Source organism: Callorhinus ursinus, unplaced genomic scaffold (assembly GCF_003265705.2).
Source record: "Callorhinus ursinus isolate GAN/ISIS: 27379988/994484 unplaced genomic scaffold, GSC_fseal_2.0 scaffold10, whole genome shotgun sequence".
NCBI classification, from domain to species: domain Eukaryota; kingdom Metazoa; phylum Chordata; class Mammalia; order Carnivora; family Otariidae; genus Callorhinus; species Callorhinus ursinus.
The window spans coordinates 88,488,057-88,506,272 of record NW_027397072.1 but is presented as its reverse complement, the minus strand read 5'-3'; the positions used below and the strand labels follow the sequence as shown (position 1 = coordinate 88,506,272).

The 18,216-nt window shown below is 45.5% G+C and overlaps 1 protein-coding gene and 1 pseudogene across 3 annotated transcripts in view; both read right to left on the bottom strand.

Annotated features, from left to right (window-relative positions):
- The window catches only part of SH3RF3 (SH3 domain containing ring finger 3), a 361,498-nt gene that overhangs the window by 179,401 nt on the left and 163,881 nt on the right, over window positions 1–18,216 (bottom strand). The window lies entirely within an intron of this gene.
- LOC112821527 (phosphatidylinositol N-acetylglucosaminyltransferase subunit P pseudogene) overlaps window positions 17,509–18,216 on the bottom strand; it is an 11,250-nt pseudogene continuing 10,542 nt past the window's right edge.

Genomic DNA, 18,216 nt, shown 5'->3' with positions numbered 1-18,216 from the left:
TAGAACCCTCAGTTTGTTTCTCAGAGTCCATCGTCTCTCATGGTTCATCTCCCCCTCCGATTCCCCCCCTTCATTTTTCCCTTCCTTCACCTAATGTCCTCCATGCTATCCCTTATGTTCCACAAATAAGTGAAACCATATGATAACTGACTTTCTCTGCTTGACCTATTTCACTTAGCATAATCTCCTCCAGTCCCATCCATGTTGATGTAAAAGTCAGGTATTCATCCTTTCTGATGAGAAAAGCTGTAATTTTCTCTCAAGTTGATATATAGTTCAAATGCATTCCTAATGTAAATCTCAACAATTTTTAAGTACTTGACAAATTGATTCAAAATATATAGACAACAGCAAACTTCCTTGTCCTACTAGATATCAAGGCTTTAAATATGTTATAGTAATTATGAACATATAATGGAATCGGGAATAGACAAATGGACGGAGGGAACAGCCCCAGTCCAGAAACGGCACCACACAGAGATGACCTGATTTATGAGCACAGGTATTACAGATCAGCAGGGGAAGGCTAAGCTATTTAATAAATGGTGTTGGCAAAATTGATTTATCTACATGGGGAAAAAAATGGTCCTCTGCTTCATACCATATACCAAATTATTTCTAGCAGAATTAAAGTCTCAAATACGAAAACCAAGTCTGTGAAACTTTTAGAAGTTAACATAAGGCTCCAGAGTTGGAAAAGATTTTTGAAATAAGACACAAAACATTCACGATAAAAGAAAATGTGCTCAGTTCAACAACACCAAAAAAAAAAACCCCAAAAAACAAAAAACCCCACTTCTATTCATCAAAGGACACTAAAAAGAAAGAGCCAATCCACAAACTGGAAGAAGATATTTACAACACAGTTCAGAAATAAGGTATTTGTATTCAGAATAGGTAAGTAACTCAGCAGCAGAGCCACACTGTGGTTAAGAGCAGACTCATGCCGGGTTCAGTCCCTACCCTGCTGTTGCCAGCTGGGGACGAGCAGGACACCCCCTCTGCCCCGCAGGCTCCTCACCTGTGAAGCAGACGTCCTGCTAGTAACACCTACTCTTTTGGGAAGGGTGAAAACAGGTAATATATCCCAAACTACTCAGAACGGTGGTGGCGGGATAAACACTAGATAAATATAATCTATCTTCAAGAAAAGAGAAGTAACTCCAACAGGCATTGTGTAAAAGACAAACACAAGTGTCCATAAATACATGGAAACATATTCAGCAGCCCTGGTAACCAGAGATTTGCAAATGACATGCCATTTCACACCCACCAGATTGGCAAAAATTAAAAAGCCTGACAACAGTAAGTGCTGGCAAAGGAGTAGGAAGAAGCGAGTGTCTGCCACCAACGTCGGTGGCAGTGACAGAGGTGTCCTCTCGCCCGGCTACTCAGCTCCAAAGAAGCCAGCCCTGTGTTCTCTAGAGAAAGGATGCACTTCTGTGTGTGCATCCAAAACACCAGAAGCAACCCAAATGCCCATCAACTGTAAAGTGGGTAATGTGTGATACACTCAAATCACGGAACACCATCCAGTAGGAAAGACGAGTGAACGGCATCTCCAAGTGTCACCATGGCTGACTCCTTGCTGGGTGGGAGAAGCAAGTCACAGAAGAGCACAGAATGGTTCTAAGTCTGTCATACTCAGCACAAGGCAAAGCTAAGTAACACTAAATAAACTATTTAGAAACACATACATACATATTCTTAAATGGTTTTACCACCATAAGAAAAGCAAAGGAGACAATAAAGGAACAGGAAAAGTCACCTGAAGAGCCTCCCTTGTCCTGAAGTTTTTAGGCTTGGTGGGGAGTGACACACTGGTGCATGTTATGTTATCATTCCTTAAACTTAACAGGCTTTCATGCATATATTTCACAATAAAAATATGGTTAAAAATAAAGTATAGAGACTATTCATTTCTAATCTAAGCACCACTCACACTTTAACCCTCCATGAGCTTCTCATCAGGAGTGATTTGGAATGAACGCAGGTTCCTGTTCATTTCGGTGACACTGTGGAACAGAGGGGCGAGGCGGGAGGGCAGTGGGGACAGGCAGTCTACACGCTGCTCTGGGCTGGCAGCATGCAACGTACTCAGAGGCGGTCACTGGAGGAACTGGTGGGCATATCTGGCCTGGAAACCAGATTAGTGGGGATGGGGGATAATAGCTGTTTCTAAATACTCTAATTAAAGTGTCACCATGTAAAAGATTGGGACAAACATGTAGAGAGTGGCCCCCAGGATGGAGCCCAGACCACCAGGTGGATGTTACAGGCACGGGAATTCTTAGGAAAAAGAATCTTCTAGCAGCCAGAGTGGAGAATGGAATGGCTGCCTCTGGAGAGGGAGCTCTAGGATCCAACTCGATATGGAAGAGACATTTGGGGATTTATAAAGGGGGCTGGGTCACTGGGGGCTAGTGGGAGGGGAAACCAAAAAAGAAATAGAGTAGGAGGTCCCTGAGACCCCCTTCAGGCCCGGGATTCTAGGATTTCTTGGCTTGCCCTGTGCAAACCAACCCATCCTGACTCCGGTGATGCCAGCAGCAGGGATGGAGTGGGGCGCTGAACTCAGGGAAAATTAAAGATGACTGCCTTGTTTCCGAGCACTGCAGAGGAAATATGGCCAAGAACCCCCGCACTGACCTCCAGGGCCTGGTAAGAGTCGTCACATCCTCCCTTCTAGCCTCTAGAAAAAACAAAACACAAAAACCACAAACACATTCTTAAAACGTTTCTTAACACAAGCCAAAGGCCTGTCCCAAAATAGCCATTTCCTTGCCAAGGTTGTGGACTGCATTTTTCTGAATGAGTCATTACTGTTTAGGAATGGGAAGAAGAGAGCGTTTGGGGAATTGACATCTCACTGTTGCTTCCAGGAGATGGTGTGCCAACAGGCATGCATGCACAGACACTGTAGAAGTTCAAGCACACTGCATACTAAGGGAAGAAAAAGCCTGTTCCTTGGAAGTGGAAGCAGATTTGTGTCAGGCTCTGTTCCCATCTGTACATTAATCCTCTCCTAGTATCACTTGGTGCATAAGCAGCATTGTAATTTTCATCTATTTTGCTACCAGAAGGCATCAACAGCTTCTGAGTGAGGAATTCTGGGATCCAGAACCAACTTGGGGGGGGTGCCTGGGTGGCTCAGTCGTTAAGCGTCGGTCATGACTCAGGTCATGATCCCAGGTCCTGGGATCGAGCCCCGCATCGGGCTCCCTGCTCAGCAGGAAGCCTGCTTCTCCCTCTCCCACTCCCCCTGCTTGTGTTCCCTCTCTCGCTGTGTCTCTCTCTCTCAAATAAACAAAACAAAACAAAACAAAAAGAACCAACTTGGCCTTCTTAAAATACCATCTTCAAAGGACTTATTAGCACCTGACAAATATTAGTTGACAGATCATCAACATGGCTTTCCTTCCAAAGGTAAGTGGTCACTGCAACCTTATTTAAACCTTAGTTTAAAATCTAAGTGATTAATCAAAACCAGTCCACACCCTCAAGGATGGCTATAACCATAAAGACAGACAAAAGGAAATGTCGGCATGGATGTGGAGAAGCTGGAACTCTCACTTTGCTGGTGGAGATGTGAAATGGTGCAGCCACTCTGAACAAGGCTAAAGTGAGCTACCATATGACCCAGCGATTCCATTCCTACATCAGTGAAAATGTATGCCCACACACAACTTGCACACAAATATTCACAGCAGAACTATCCACAATAATCAAAAAGTATGAAAACCCAAATGTCCTCCCACTGATGGTTGGACAGACAAATGTGGTCTAACCACACAATGCAGTATTACTATTCGCCTGTAAAAGAATGAAGTGCTGAGATATGTCACAACCAGGATGAACTTTGAAAACATTATGCTGAGTGAAAGAAATCAGACACAGAGGCCACATATCCAATTCCATTTATATGAAACGTTTGGAATAGACAAATTCATAGAGACAGAAAGTGGATTAGTGGTTTCCAGGGGCTGAGGGGACAGAGAATAGGAAGCGTCTGTTGCTGGGTATGGGGTTTCTTTTTGAGGTGATGAAAAAGGTTCTGGAATTAGCGGTGGTCATTATACTAAAAACTCCTTTAAAAAATAAAATATAAACTTAAAAAAAACCTAAAAGGTTAGCACTCTGAGATATTTGGGGACCTAAGATAACAACAATCATGTTAACAGTTGGGAGCAATGTCTTCATACCCACTCTTTCTTCCAGATTTTACCACTACTAGGAGGGCGGGAGCACAGACGTCGCACTTCTCACTTCCTCAGGTTCCTGCTGGGAGCACACAGGCAGACGCACATGCACACCGCACGGGCATCCAGGATTCACCAGTCCCCGATGCAGAAGCACATGGACTTAGGTCTCACTGGACACCACTACACTGGGGGGCTTCAATTTTATGCTCGCCCACTACCACTTATAGTATTTTTCCCAGAGAGAGAGGTGAGGGCTACAAATCATTAACTGAGAATACACGTGGATAATTTATTTTTTTTTTAAATCTCACTGAAGATCCTTTGGGGTGATAGCTTCCAGACCAATCCTGATGGTCCCCTGGCTCTTCTTCCCACTTCAGAAGCACACACTTCCCCTTTCCTTCCCTTGCATTGCCACGGAAGCCAAGACCTCTCTCCGGAGTGCATTCTGGGAGCTCAAGCATGGCCAACAGAAGCAGCAAAAGACCTGCAAGTATCCTCCTGTCTGTGCTATAACATTTTAATGAAACAATCCCAGGGGTAGGATGAGAAAGACCCTGATGTGGTACAAGAAAATCCCTCTGCAACACAGCTTAACAGCCATGCCCACATCCCACACTTAGCCTTTTTTTTTTTTTATGATGTCTTCCTACTTTCATTAAATTCCAATCTAGCCAGGGAAAAGTCACCTCTTGGCCTCAGCTTAACATTACAAGATTTGTGCATGGAACTTTAATTGATGGCAATAAAGCTGTATGCCCATATCCCAACGTGGTGAGATCCGCAGACACCAGAAGCTGATTTCCAGGCTGGAGAAGGGTCCTCATTTGAATTCTTATCTACTGAAAAACCAAAGAATGAGCTGACAGTCTACCCCTTAATGAATTAGAAATCACTTATGTGGGTACCCTTTGTGCTTAGTTAATGCATCCTTTTTAAAAGGTTATTTCTGCATTGGATTTGTTCTTTCACATTCGACTGGCGGCTACTGCAGATTTATTCATTCAGCAAATTTATTCTTGCAGTAGCTCTCAAAAATCAGCACACACTATTATACAGCACGGGCCCCATTTGTGAAATTATTTATAGCCTTATTTAGAAAGCTACGCTTCCTCAAGACTGACAATTTTATTGGCTGACTTAAGCTCAACTCCAAAGCAAGGAGCGCTTGCACTTCTTAGCTCAGGATCCTGGGCTCCTGCCATACCTTTCAAGGCCAAGGCTGCCCTTGGGAGCCACTATACAGGTTTGGCTTTGCCTCTGCCTGCTCTGGCTGCCATCATACTAGGTAGGTTACAGAGGAGGATCTGGATTTAGGACTTTAACGGGAAATGCAAAATACACAAAGTTCTGCCGAAAAGGGAGAAGGGGTTGCTATTATTTGGGGATTTCAGACTATTAGAAGCCATGCCAGGTATTCCGTTTGTCTGCCTATCTGTCCTTTCCCCCCTCACCCTTTACCTTCTCCTCTTTCTCCTCACTTTCTCTCCTTCTCCCCTTCTCTCCCTGTCATTCTTTCTTTACCCTGACTTCCAGTGGTCAAAATGATTTAAAAAAAAAATATGAGCCATCCATTACTTGAAATGTGGTATTTGTTTCAATACTGAATTATCAGGACTGATCATCTTCAGAGCTGGGACCTGCCAGAAAATGGTTCCTCTTCACAAAAGTCCCGAAGTCCTGAGCACACCGGGATGGTAGGTAAGCTGTGGTAATGCGCTGGAATTTGGTCAGAACTGGGATTCTCATGGCCAATCTTTGATGTCAACATGTGACCAATCCCACAGGCATTTCTTCCAGCATTCATAGTGGTAGTTGGAAGTAGACCCTCTCCCCTCTAGAAATCTCTTTCCTTGAGTTGCATGGCAGGGGACCAGGGTTGACATCTGCTATGCATTCATTCATATTTACCAGAACTGAGCTGCCACAGGGGGGTTTTATCTAGACAAGACTCGTAAATTGGCTAGGCAACATTTAATCCTCTATTGATTAGTCTTATCTCCTGTAATCCAACCAGTCATTGAAGAGTGTTTGTTAAATTTCTATCTTAATAAAAACCCCAACAATAACATATCCCTTCGTTAAATGGAAACAAAGCATAATCTAATTTTTAAACTACTGTAGGCAGATAATCAAAATTGGACAACCGTATGCCCTGACTCAACTAATTTCCACTTCAAATGCTTCTAATCCATGCTGGCTTTGGCAATGAACGATGTTCTGGAGTGAGGAAGAGGCAATTTGCATGCCACATTTGCTTTACCAATTTACTAAATGAAGTGGCAAGATAGTGAAGGGGTGGCGTTTTGATGAGAACAATCCAATTAGAAGTGAATCCAAGGATGTGAGGTTGGAGTTCCATTACTGACTGCATACCTCAAAGAATGCAAAGAACAGCAGAAAAACGTTTGAGAGATGTGTTCGTGCACCTTAGCATCTTCTGTATTCATGTATCTTTCATGAACTATTTCTTTTATTATACTTAGTAATATTCATTACTTAATTGCTATAACTTCTCATTAATAGCAGCCATTCTTGAGGTCCTGTGAAACAGTCTCAGATGTATTACATACATCCTAATCCTCACTTTCAAACCCCTGCAAGATAGGCGATATTATCTTCATTTTACAGATCAGAAAGATTGAGAAAACTGCATAGGGTCACATGGGGCAGGGATTTTAATCCAAGTCTGGCACTGAAGTCCATGGTCACTGGTCATCGAACTGGACCATTCTGCCTCTCTGCACATGCCCAATTGAGCACTGTGCCTAGAGAGCTTGATTTTCCTCCAGAAATAAATTCATTTGCATGGCACTGCTTCCTCACCTGGAGCATTTGCCTCTGTGTTGACATTTTACAGGAGAGGAATACCAATAGTCTTAGACGCACAATAGTTCTCTATATCGTGCACTAAAGCTAGAGCTAGACTCGATCACTGATTCTGGTGACTTAGTAAGCAGAGAGTTTAGATATTCTGATTAGGTTGGGATAGGACTAAAGTGCTCCCAGATAACAAGTGTGGATCTGATAGGTCAAATAACCTCCTTTTTATAGCATGGAAACTGGCCTTGGATTTGAAAACGCAGGGAAAGCTGTGACCCCCTGCTGAGAACGTGTGTAATGTGGTCCTGCAGCTGGAATTGCTCCACCAGCAGGAGAGATAGTCTTGTGCTCACTGTGGTTACACCTGACATCTTGTGTGCTGCCTCGAGGAGCAGTCGAGGAGCCCACTGGCAACCGTGCAGAGAAGAGGAAGGAAGCCTCGTGGTTGTTGTGTGCCCCCGCCCCACAGGACCAGCCCACAGCCACTTGAGCAGGGGCCAGCAGGCTGGATCACTGCCCTCAGAAGGCAGGGGCCACAGCGCGGTCAGCGTGTCTGAAGACAGCACCGCGGGGAAGGTCTGAAGGGAGGGGCACGCCGGCAAACAGCCGGACAGCCTGGGGAGTCAGACGCCTTCCAGAGCAGGGGACATGAGAGGTTTTGAGAGAGAAGTAGAAGTTTGCCAGGCAGAGGGGAGAAATGAATACAGAGGAAAGAGTTTGACCATCGAGCAAAAGTAGGGAGCGACAGGCAGAGATGCAAAGGATGACTTAGGGGGAGACCTCAGGTGTCAAGTGCGGCCAGGTAACACAAAACAGCTCATCTAAAAACCATCCAAGGCTATTTTATTTCACTGTGTGGGGTGGAGAAGCTGTGTTTAGTGACCGGAGCACCTATGAACTCGAAGCTGCAGCCAGAGCGCTTGCTTTTCCCCCTCATTCCAGCTCGCCAGGGGCGGGGGGTGCTGGCCCCTTGAAATCCCAGTTAGCACAGAAATCCTTTCCCCATCCCAGGGGCTTGGTTTCAGGCAGGCTCAAAGCAGAGGCCCACTGAAGATTTAAAATGGAAGCCGCTCTCAACAGACAAATGGATAAAGAAGATGTGGTTCACACATACAATGGAATATTACTCAGCCATCAGAAAGGATGACTACCCACCATTTGCATCGACATGGATGGAACTGGAGGGGATTATGCTAAGTGAAATAAGCCAAGCAGAGAAGGACAATTATATGGTTTCACTCATGTGTGGGATATAAGCAATAGCAGGAAAGACCACAGGGGAAGGGAGGGAAAAGTGAATGGGGAGAAATCACAGAGGGAGACGAACCATGAGAGACTATGGACTCCGAGAAACAAACTGAAGGTTTCAGAGGGGAAGGGGTGGGGGGAGGGGGTAACCAGGTGATGGGTATTAAGGAGGGCCCCTGTTGTGATGAGCACTGGGTGTTATACACAACTAATGAATCACTGAACACTACATCAAAAACTAATGATGTACTATACAGTGGCTAACTGAACATAATAAAATAAAATAAAATAAATAAAATAAAATGGAAGCTGCTCAAGTTGGGACCTGCCATTGCCCTCTCTAACACTTTATATACCATCAGGGGAGATTTTTAAATCCTAAATGCAGGGAAAAGGGACTAAGATGATGATTAGCCCTCTGTCCTCCAAGGGGACAGAAATGCCTCCAAGGTGGACCAAGGGAGGAAAGACATGGCCGTAATATCTGGGACAGGGGAGCAGGCCAGTCCCAGGAGCAAGCCAGCCACACTTATTTGGCTCTGGCCAGGCTTCCCCCAGTCAGCACATTTTAAAAGGAGGGGAGGGGGATAAAGCTAATGCTTAAAAACACCAGGGACAATAAAAAAAGATGGGGGTGGGGGAGAACTTTCTGCTCTGGAACAAGCCCCATGGGGTTGCTTTTTGCCATGTGGACCCCTTCTATTTGGGCAGGGGAAATGCGTATCCATACTAACTTGCATTTTTCTGACAAATAAGCTACAAGAGAGCAAAAGCAAAGTCCTTGTAAATGCAAGCAGTGGGCCCAGGATATTTAAAGGAAAGCACTTCGTGTTCTATGGGTCTCTGCTGGGCCTGCAGGCAGACACAGCGAGGACCATTTGTCTCTTTCCAGCCACTGCCTTCCCTGGCTCAGGAGAAGGGGAAATAAATGTAGAGGTTATATCAGGATGCCATGGGGGCCAATTCTTTCTCAATTCCAAATAATGCAACCCGCCTAACCCTTGGACCTTGCAAAACCGTACTGCTGTCAATCTAACATCTGTAGGGTGACAACCAAAGGGAGGTACGGGAGAAGAAAGCAAGACACAGCCTCAGGCAGGGTTGGGGGGAGCTCCTGACCCACAGACAGCAGCGGGTGGTCACCCTGCCCGCAGCTGCTGTACTGGGCAGGGTGGACAGGACCGGCCTGGTGCTGTTCAGAGAACACACAGGTCACTCTCCAGGCTTTTACCCCAGCCAGATGAGTGCTTTTGATCTGTTCTGGAACAGAGGCTTTAAATAAGGATGTTCTCAGAGAAGTTCTGAAATAAAATTTCATTGCATATTTAATCCACTTGGCTCTACTGTCAGGAGGCAAGTGATTCCAGTTGGGTTTGATTCCAGAATCCTCCCTTTTTCTTCTAAGGCCACTCTCTGCCTTGGAGAGAGGGGTGGCCTCAGGCCAGGCTAGTGGGGGCTTACCTCTTCTACTCTGTCTTGAGATCAGATGGTGGCGCGCAGAAGGGCCGCCCTCTGGGCTCCCCCTGGCAGCTCCCCAGGCAGCACCGGCTCCTGACCAGAACAGTTTCAGTGGACTGTTCTCGCTTCATGCTGCCCCTGAACATTGCCACGCATATAACTCTCATCTGAATCTGGACATAGGCAACCTGACTTTGAACCAATACACCCCACCGGAGCAAGCTCCAATGGTCTGACATCTTTTATCCCACAAATTCCAAAATAGAGAAGTTCAAAAGCACTGTGATTCAATCACTGATAAATGAGTATTTTGAGAGCAATCTTGCCTTGCTCCCCCCCTTACACAATTCTCTCTTAATCAACTGGCACTCAGTGGTATTCCTTCTTCATAGATGGCATGTGCAGTAAACGCAAAGACTGAACATTCGGCAATGGGGTTTCAGTGTCTGGGAGGTATGCAGCCAGTCACGCTAGGGGGAACAGCCGAATGGAAATACTCCCAAACATCTGGGGCTGCGCTTCGAATTTCAAAGTGATTCTTCTGCTTGCACAACTTTACAATCTTGGCATTTGCCAAATGCTTATGTTTTGCTTAATCTGAAATTAGGCAAGGATTTCAGCTCTCACTCTCGGTATCACTAGAATGGTTTTTCCGTGTAAAGGGAGCTTTTTTACATACCGAAATTCAGCCTGCTCATGGTTTAGTGATACAGAGGGACAGTAAGGGTTGCCAGCAGCCTTGGTCCACTCCACTTTGCAATATCTGCCTTCCTATCAAATGCAAGCCTGCCCCTTGCCCACATTGTGCCTTTGGTCAGTAAAGGAGCAAAGCTGCCCAGTTCTCAAGCTGAGTGAGACATTGCTGGTCACCCTGCTCTTTCCTCTTGACTCAAACTCCAGTTATTTGCCTCCCTGAGAAATCTAAACCCCAGACAGATGAGATCCTTAAGTCCCAGCACAAATGGTCCAGTTAGCACCAGGACACCATGCAGGCAGGCATAAGCAGAGTGCATGCTGTTAAAAGGTTTCTTCTCAAAAGGCAGCCCATCCCTCTTATTTGAATACCATGGTATAAAAATAAAGGTAACTAATACTATGCAACAGAAGTCATTTAAACATGGGTCAGTTCTCTTTTCCCAGGGACAAGAACTAACGGAAACCAATGAGGACTTTCTAACCGTCTTGTACCTTAGGAAAAATATCAGAACAGAGGGGCAAATCCTCGCAGAAACTGGACCCAAACTGAATCCTTACTGCTAGCCACTTGCCAAACCATGCCATGCCATGTCCTGACCCAGTTAGCTGGGGAAGTCAGGGGGGAGTGGGGTTGGGGTGCCTTCCCTAGGGCTGAATCAGTCAGCTTCCTCACAGAGGTCCAACAGGTGAAGAGAGAGAGAGAGAGAGAGAGGAGGACTCTCCTCCCTCTGCCCCTTCTTCCCTGGAATTAACTCCCCGGGGCTGGGAGCAGGGTCAGGATCAATGGTGCTGACCACGGACACAACCTGACACAGGACCGCCATCCGCTAGTGGACAAGAAATGCTATGCCTCGTCAGGACTCACCTCGTCAGAAAGCACACCTAAATGGGAGGTGCCCCTGTGGTCACAGGAACCCACCACCATAAAAACAGAGGATAAACACTTACAGCCACCCAAAACTTGCACACCGATATTTACAGCAGCTTTATTCATAACTGCCAACATTTGGAAGCACCTTCAGTAGGTGAACAGATAAATAAACATCCAGACAATGGAATATTATCCAGTGCTAAAAAGAAGTGAGCCATATAAAAAAAAAAAAAGAAGTGAGCCATAGAGCCACAAAAATACGAGGAAGGAACCATAAATGCATACTGCTAAGTGAAGGAAGCCAATATGAAAAAGGCTACAAACAATATGAGTCCAACTATGGGACATTCTGGAAGAGGGAAAATATGGAGACAGGAAAAAATCAGTGGTTTCCAGGAGTTGTGGGATGGGGGGAGAATCACATGAGGATTTTTAGAGCAGTGAAATTATTTTATATGATATTACAATGATGGGGACATGTCATTATACATTTGTCCAAACCCATAGGATATATAACACCAAGAGTGACCCCTGATGTAAACCATGGACTCTGGGTGATAGTGAGGTGTCAATGCAATTGTAAGAAGTGTGCCTTTCTGGTGGGAGATGCTGATAGTCAGGGAGGCTGTGCGTGTAGTGGGGCAGGAGTTATACAGGAAATCTCTATACCTTCCTTTCAATTTTGCTGTGAACCTAAAACTGCTCTATAAAATAAAGTTGATTTTAAAACAACAAAGTTGATTTTTTAAAAAAAGCAGAGGGAATCTCTAAGATAAGAGACAAGTTCTCTCCATGCCAAGGGCTGTGTTGCTAAAGACCACCTGCGTAGCAATGATCAGTGACATCAACACCTGTTGGTTGCTCACCTGTTGACAGACAGGAGGCCAGCATCTGAAGGAGAAACACCAAGTGCACTGAGCCCTCTCCACCAGCTGGAGGCACAGAGCCAGCCATCATCACATTTCTCATGAGACAGTGCCAGGCTCAGTTCTGAATCCAGAAAGAAAAGTGTGAGCTTCACCCCTCCCATCCCCATCCTTCTCGCACCCACGCACCCCAACCACCAACTTAGAGCTGTGCACATTTGCTGCAAGGAATGAAGACCAAGAACCAGGATGTCAGTGGACCCTTCTCCAAGCCCTCGATTTCAACAAAACCAGCTCTGGATACCTCCTAAAGCTCCATCTTGCCCTCTCTCTCCTTTGAAGAGTTCATTTTTTTTTCCTGCTTTAGAACCACATGCTGGAAAAATATTTTTTAACCACATCAAATCTCTAAGTATTAAAAATCCTTGCAGGGACACCTGGGTGGCTCAGTTGGTTAAATGTCTGCCTTCAGCTCGAGTCATGATCTCAGGGTCCTGGGATTGAGCTCCGCATTGGGCCCCCCTGCTCAGCAGGGAGACTGCCTCTCCCTCTGCCTGCCACTTCCCCTGTTTGTGCACTCTCTCTCTGACAAATAAATAAATAAAATCTTTAAAAAATAAAAATAAATAAAAATTTTTAAAAAATAAAAATCCTTGCAATGTAGGCCAAAAAATAGACATATTTGCATGAAATCACATATAGACCAAAAAACCTTCAAGCACACCGCAAAAGGTTTCCCCTTCGCTAGTGTGACATGGGAGCAGAGACCTCCCCACGCTGGTTAATAGGTAATGTGCTGGTGGCTTGGTACTTAGATCAAGTCCTGACACGAAACAGTAAGTGGATGGCCTTCCAGGATGGGTGTGCTGCACTTGGCTGTCCGTACCAACAGAGGCTCATCTGTGCTAATGCACTCAACAGCTCTTAGCTCTCCCACCCTGTCAAAGGTCACAAGGGTCAGACAAGAGCACACAGATGGGGTCTGGATGGGACAGTGGCAACTAAGACAGGAGGCCCGTGCAGACCATGACCTGGCAAGCATGTCCTCCGGTTTTACAGTTTCTGACGTCTGTAAGATACACACTCCCAGTCCTCTCTGCTCACAGCAAAACCTGACTGTTGTTTGGCAAATTTATATTTTCATGCCCAGATACTTTCTTGCTGCCTCTTAGCATAAGTAGGGGTATTCTATAGATATAAGCTATCGACTTCCTCCAACTATCCTACTGAGATAGGCGTTTATTTTGCTTTGCTTTTAATCACTAAGAGAATTGTAAGACTCAAAGGACAAAGAATTGACCTTGCTTCATATTACTCAGTTAACATCCCAAAGTTGGGGCTGGACCTTTTAAATTGCTGGGCTTTTCCCATTGGACAACTCTGCCTTATTATGGAGATAGTGACAGCCCTCTGACACACTGTGGGCTCACATATGAGAACAGGGACCCCAAAGAATGAATCATAAAACAAAACATTTTGCCAATGACACTCAGTCCAGTAAAATCTATGGCATTTTTCTTTATTAATCTGGAGCAGTGTCACTTCAACGGACCTTTCTGCGTCAGCAGATACCCTCTGTGTTTGCGCTGTCCAATATGGCAGCCATCACCAAGTGTGGTTAGCGGCTACCTAACTGGACAGCACAGCTCTGGAATGGGTGCTGGCAGTTCTAAAACTTGGGACTTAACTGAAAATAACAGTCACACAGAATGGCGCTGTGACTTGCCCGTGTATGCTCCACCTCCTACCAACACAGACAGGTCTATGGTGGGCTTGCCTAATATACTGGTAGTCTGATTTTCCTATTCATGGGCAGAAATTTGATGCCAGTACAGCTAAACCTCACATGAAATAAAACCAAACTGGCAAAGGAATTTATGTAGTAAGAATTTGGCTGGTGAAGAAGATTATTCACTGTTTTAAAAATTCATCAAATGATTCATTATGGAGCATTTGCCTTATGCATGTAAAGAAGGACGAATTTACAAATTTATACACAACCTTTAAAGACCAAGCACAGTGATAGACACATGCAAATGAAGGTGGAGACATTATTCATGAGGTGGCAAGAATAGTAAAGATGAATAAGCTAATAGTTTTATTCATACGGTGGTGGAGAAATTCCTCCCTGCAGGGAGGTAAATGCAGAGGCCAGGCCATTTAGGGCTGACCCGCTTTCCCAGTGGGATCCTGTCCCCCATCTTCACTGCTCGCCTGGCTACACCAAAGCATTATTATTATCATTTCTGTAAGATCATGGGATTTGCCTCTCCAAAAGATCCATTCTTTGGAATCCTGAACCTCCAGGATAATTGAGGATTCATCAGTTCAACCAGTTCAGGAAAAATAAAGTCTTCCAAACTGTATTCCAAGCCCTGCTTCCTTAAGTAGGCTGCCTTACACTTATATGTGTATGACCCAGTGTCATTTCTGTGCACCTGGCCCCGGGCCCCTGCTACACAGCCCAGTGTCACCTCTGCCTCAGAGCCCACATTTGGTAACTGCTCAAGCCCTTCTGCCACTGTGGTGCCCCCAAAGCCACACTGGCCCAGGTGCTCAGGAGCCCTCTGCTTCCTGCAGCCTCTTCCTTCCCTTGCTGTCCCAGGGCCGGCGGTCCTGGAACTCTTCATAGTCACCTTCTCCCCTGCTCCAAAACCTCCACGGTCTCTCTCATGCCCTATAAAATGACATTCCAACATGAGGCCCTAGCACACCTTTTTCAGTATCTTCTTCCCCCCATCACTCTTCAGACCCCCTTTGCTCTAGTTAAACCCACATCACTTGCTCTTCCCCAAATGCACCCAGGATGCCAAGCTCACCTGCCACCTCAGTGTGGAGTGGCAAACTCTCCATCTCTACAAATAAATTCCAAGCAGCTTTCAGGCCTTAAGGCAAACCCCACCACCTGGAGAAAGGTGTCCCTTCTTCGAGCCAGGACAATCAATCTCTGTCCACTAAACTCCAGAATATTTCCGTCACATCTCTCCTGTGGCTGGTACGCTTGAGAGACAGCGGGAGCTAGTGCAGTGAGCCCTAGCATCAGCTGGACCCCGGGTCTTCAACTCACGGCCAAGTACATAGCCTCTCTGGGCTTCTGCTTTCTCTTCGGCAAAAGGGTGATAACAGTGACACTCAGCTCGTCAGGCTACTGTGAGGACCAGCCGATACACTACTCATCGGGGTGGCACACAGCAAGCACTCAGATGTGAGCCTTTGCTTGGCTTTGTCTTGTTCGGCGTCTCTTGTGGACACATTAAAACCTGACACTACAGCCATGGCTCTCATCCCTGGCTGTGCACCACGGTCAACTGTATTAACAAGAAATGTGGCAGGAAGCAGATGCCAGGCCCTGCCCTCCAGATGTGCACTCAATTAGGGATAGGGCCCGGGCATCATCAAGAGGAAGGTGGATCCTGAAACCATACCAGCATTGAGGACGTTGGCACAAACAAGTTCCCTAGCCCATTTCCAGGTCCCTCTTAACTCCTCAGAACCCAGTCCGTGCACACAGAGGAGGCCAAGGAACGCAGGACGCACATCTCCCTGACTGGGGTATGGGCCTGAGTTGGGCTCGTGCCTTCTGCCTCTTCTCAACGCAATAAACATGCCCACCTGGAACACCTGGTCCCTATTCTCCTTCCACTTTACTACCGATAAAAACAAAATCCAAGCGCTGTTGTGGAAGTGTGGCAGTTCCTCCAGAAGACAGAATTACCATATGACCTGGTAATCTATTCCTTGGTATTTACCTCAAAGAATTCAAAACGGGTATTCAAGCCAATACTTATACACGAATGTTCAGTGCAGCTGTATTCACAATGGCCAAAAGGTGGGAGCAGCCCGAATGTCTACCAGGGGATGAATGGACACACAAAACGTGTATACGCACAATGGAATATCAGCCCTAAAAAGTAACGAAATTCTAACATGTGCTGTAACATGGATGAACCTCGAAGATAATATGCAAAGTGAAAGCAGCCAGACACTAAAGGGCAAATACTACATGACTCTACTTATTTGAGGTACCCAGGGTAGTGGAATTCATAGAGACAGAAAGCAGGAGAGAAGCTGCCAGGGGCTGGAGGGAGGGTGGACTGGCAGGAACAGCATAATGGGCACAGAGTTCCCTTTGGCTGATGAGAGGTTCTGAAACCAGAGAGGAGTGATGTGTGCACAGTACTGCCGATGTGCTAAATACCACTGAATTATAGGCCTTAAAATGGGGAAACTCGTGAATTTCACATTATGTGTTTTACCACAATAAAAAAATAATAAAAATCCAAGATCTGAACTTGTTAGAATTACTATAGAGAGGAACAAGCTGACTTTGAACGAGCACCTGGTCCACAAGAAAAGGTCCGCAAGATTTAGAACCTGAGCTGGGATAGATTTTTGTCCCTTAGGCCTTTCATGTTTCATTCATTAAACGCTGTGTTTCTTTGTAAGGTTTTGATATTGAACTAAGCAAACTGCCAGTTCTGGATAGCTGACATATTTGCAAGCCAAAAATGCTAAAAGAAATCAAGAAACGCCCACCCTAGTGTTCTCCTGGTTGATGTATCCCTGCTGGACGGCCACCGTGATGCCCAGGTCAGCTCAACAAATAGCCACTAACAGTGCTGGACTCTTCTGGCCTGGACTCACCATCGTAAGGTGGGGATTTGGATAAAACTGTGACTTACAGAAAATATCAGCTCTAAAGTCTATGTGACTGTGTCCCATCCCCTAGAAGACCATGTCATTGTGGGTAGGGAAGAATGAGAAAACTCCAAAGCTATATTTTAAAAAATAATAATAAAGAATGGCACAAGCCACTCTTTTCATAAAGTTCATTGATTGTGCCATATGATTAGCCTCGATGTGACTCATTCATCACTTGAAATTAGTGCTGTTTTCAAAGTGGAGCCAAACAAAGAAAAACAATAACCACCAGGATACATCAATCTGAAAAGTATTTCCACAGACTTGATCCCTAATCAAGTACTAAATCATCCTTCAACCATCCACTGCATTTAGGATAAAAATGTATCTGTTCCAAGTGATAGCACGGAACACAGAAGAGAGCTGAGCAGAGAAGCAGCATCCTGCTGACCCTCAAAATTATACCTTTCCTAACTTTGCCTGGCAGAATGCTCCCCAAATGATCTTTTTTTGCAGTATTTTATTTATTCTGTTCATTAATAACTAATACTCAAGAACTTTTATAATATTAATAGAACTTAATCTAAAAGAATCAACTTACTTTGTTTACATTTCAATATTGGGTACGGGAGAGAGTCAAAATATGGTCAAAATTATTACATAGAAAATTATAGTAAATGCTTGGTGTTAGTCTACATACAGTTTAGTTTTTGGTATAAAGTTATTTAATTGCCAGGAAGAACATTTGGTTTACTTCACTAATAGGAATATCTCTTAATGCTGGGATGGCCTCTTCTTGGTATTTCTTCTGCTGTTGATTTTTAGCATAGTTATCTGTGATTGTATGAATGGAGGCGAGTGGAGAGGTACTCATCATGTTTATTCCAAATAAGAGTACAAAACCAATTACTATAGTAATGAGGAAGTAGATGGGCAATGCCACCGCCTAGTATTTTTGAGGCCAATAGGTTAATCCTAAGGAGTTTAGACAAGATTCAGGAATAAATGCCCACACAAGATACAGGATGAAGCCAAACTGGGAGCTTAAGAAAAGAACAAAGCCATAAATCGCTCTTTCTGGCAATGGCGACGGTGAATTTTCCACTATTTTCCCTGTGGCTTTAGACAATTCTGCAGGATTTGCCTCCCTGCGGAAAGGGCTTGGCAGGGCCAGGCTCGGGGCACGTGCGCCTCCCCAGGTCTGGGCCACGGCGCCCGGGACAGGGCCCTGCCCTCTCGGGGGAGCCTCAGTTTCTTATTCAAGGATTGGGGGGTGGGGGATGCCCTTGACCTTGGGTCCTCAGAAGCGCCCACTCAGGCCCCTCCCAACAGCTCGGCCACTTCAGCGCCAAGTCCCCCGCGCAAGCGCCTTCCGGAAAGCCTCCGCGGGGGGGGGGGGGGGGGGGGGGGA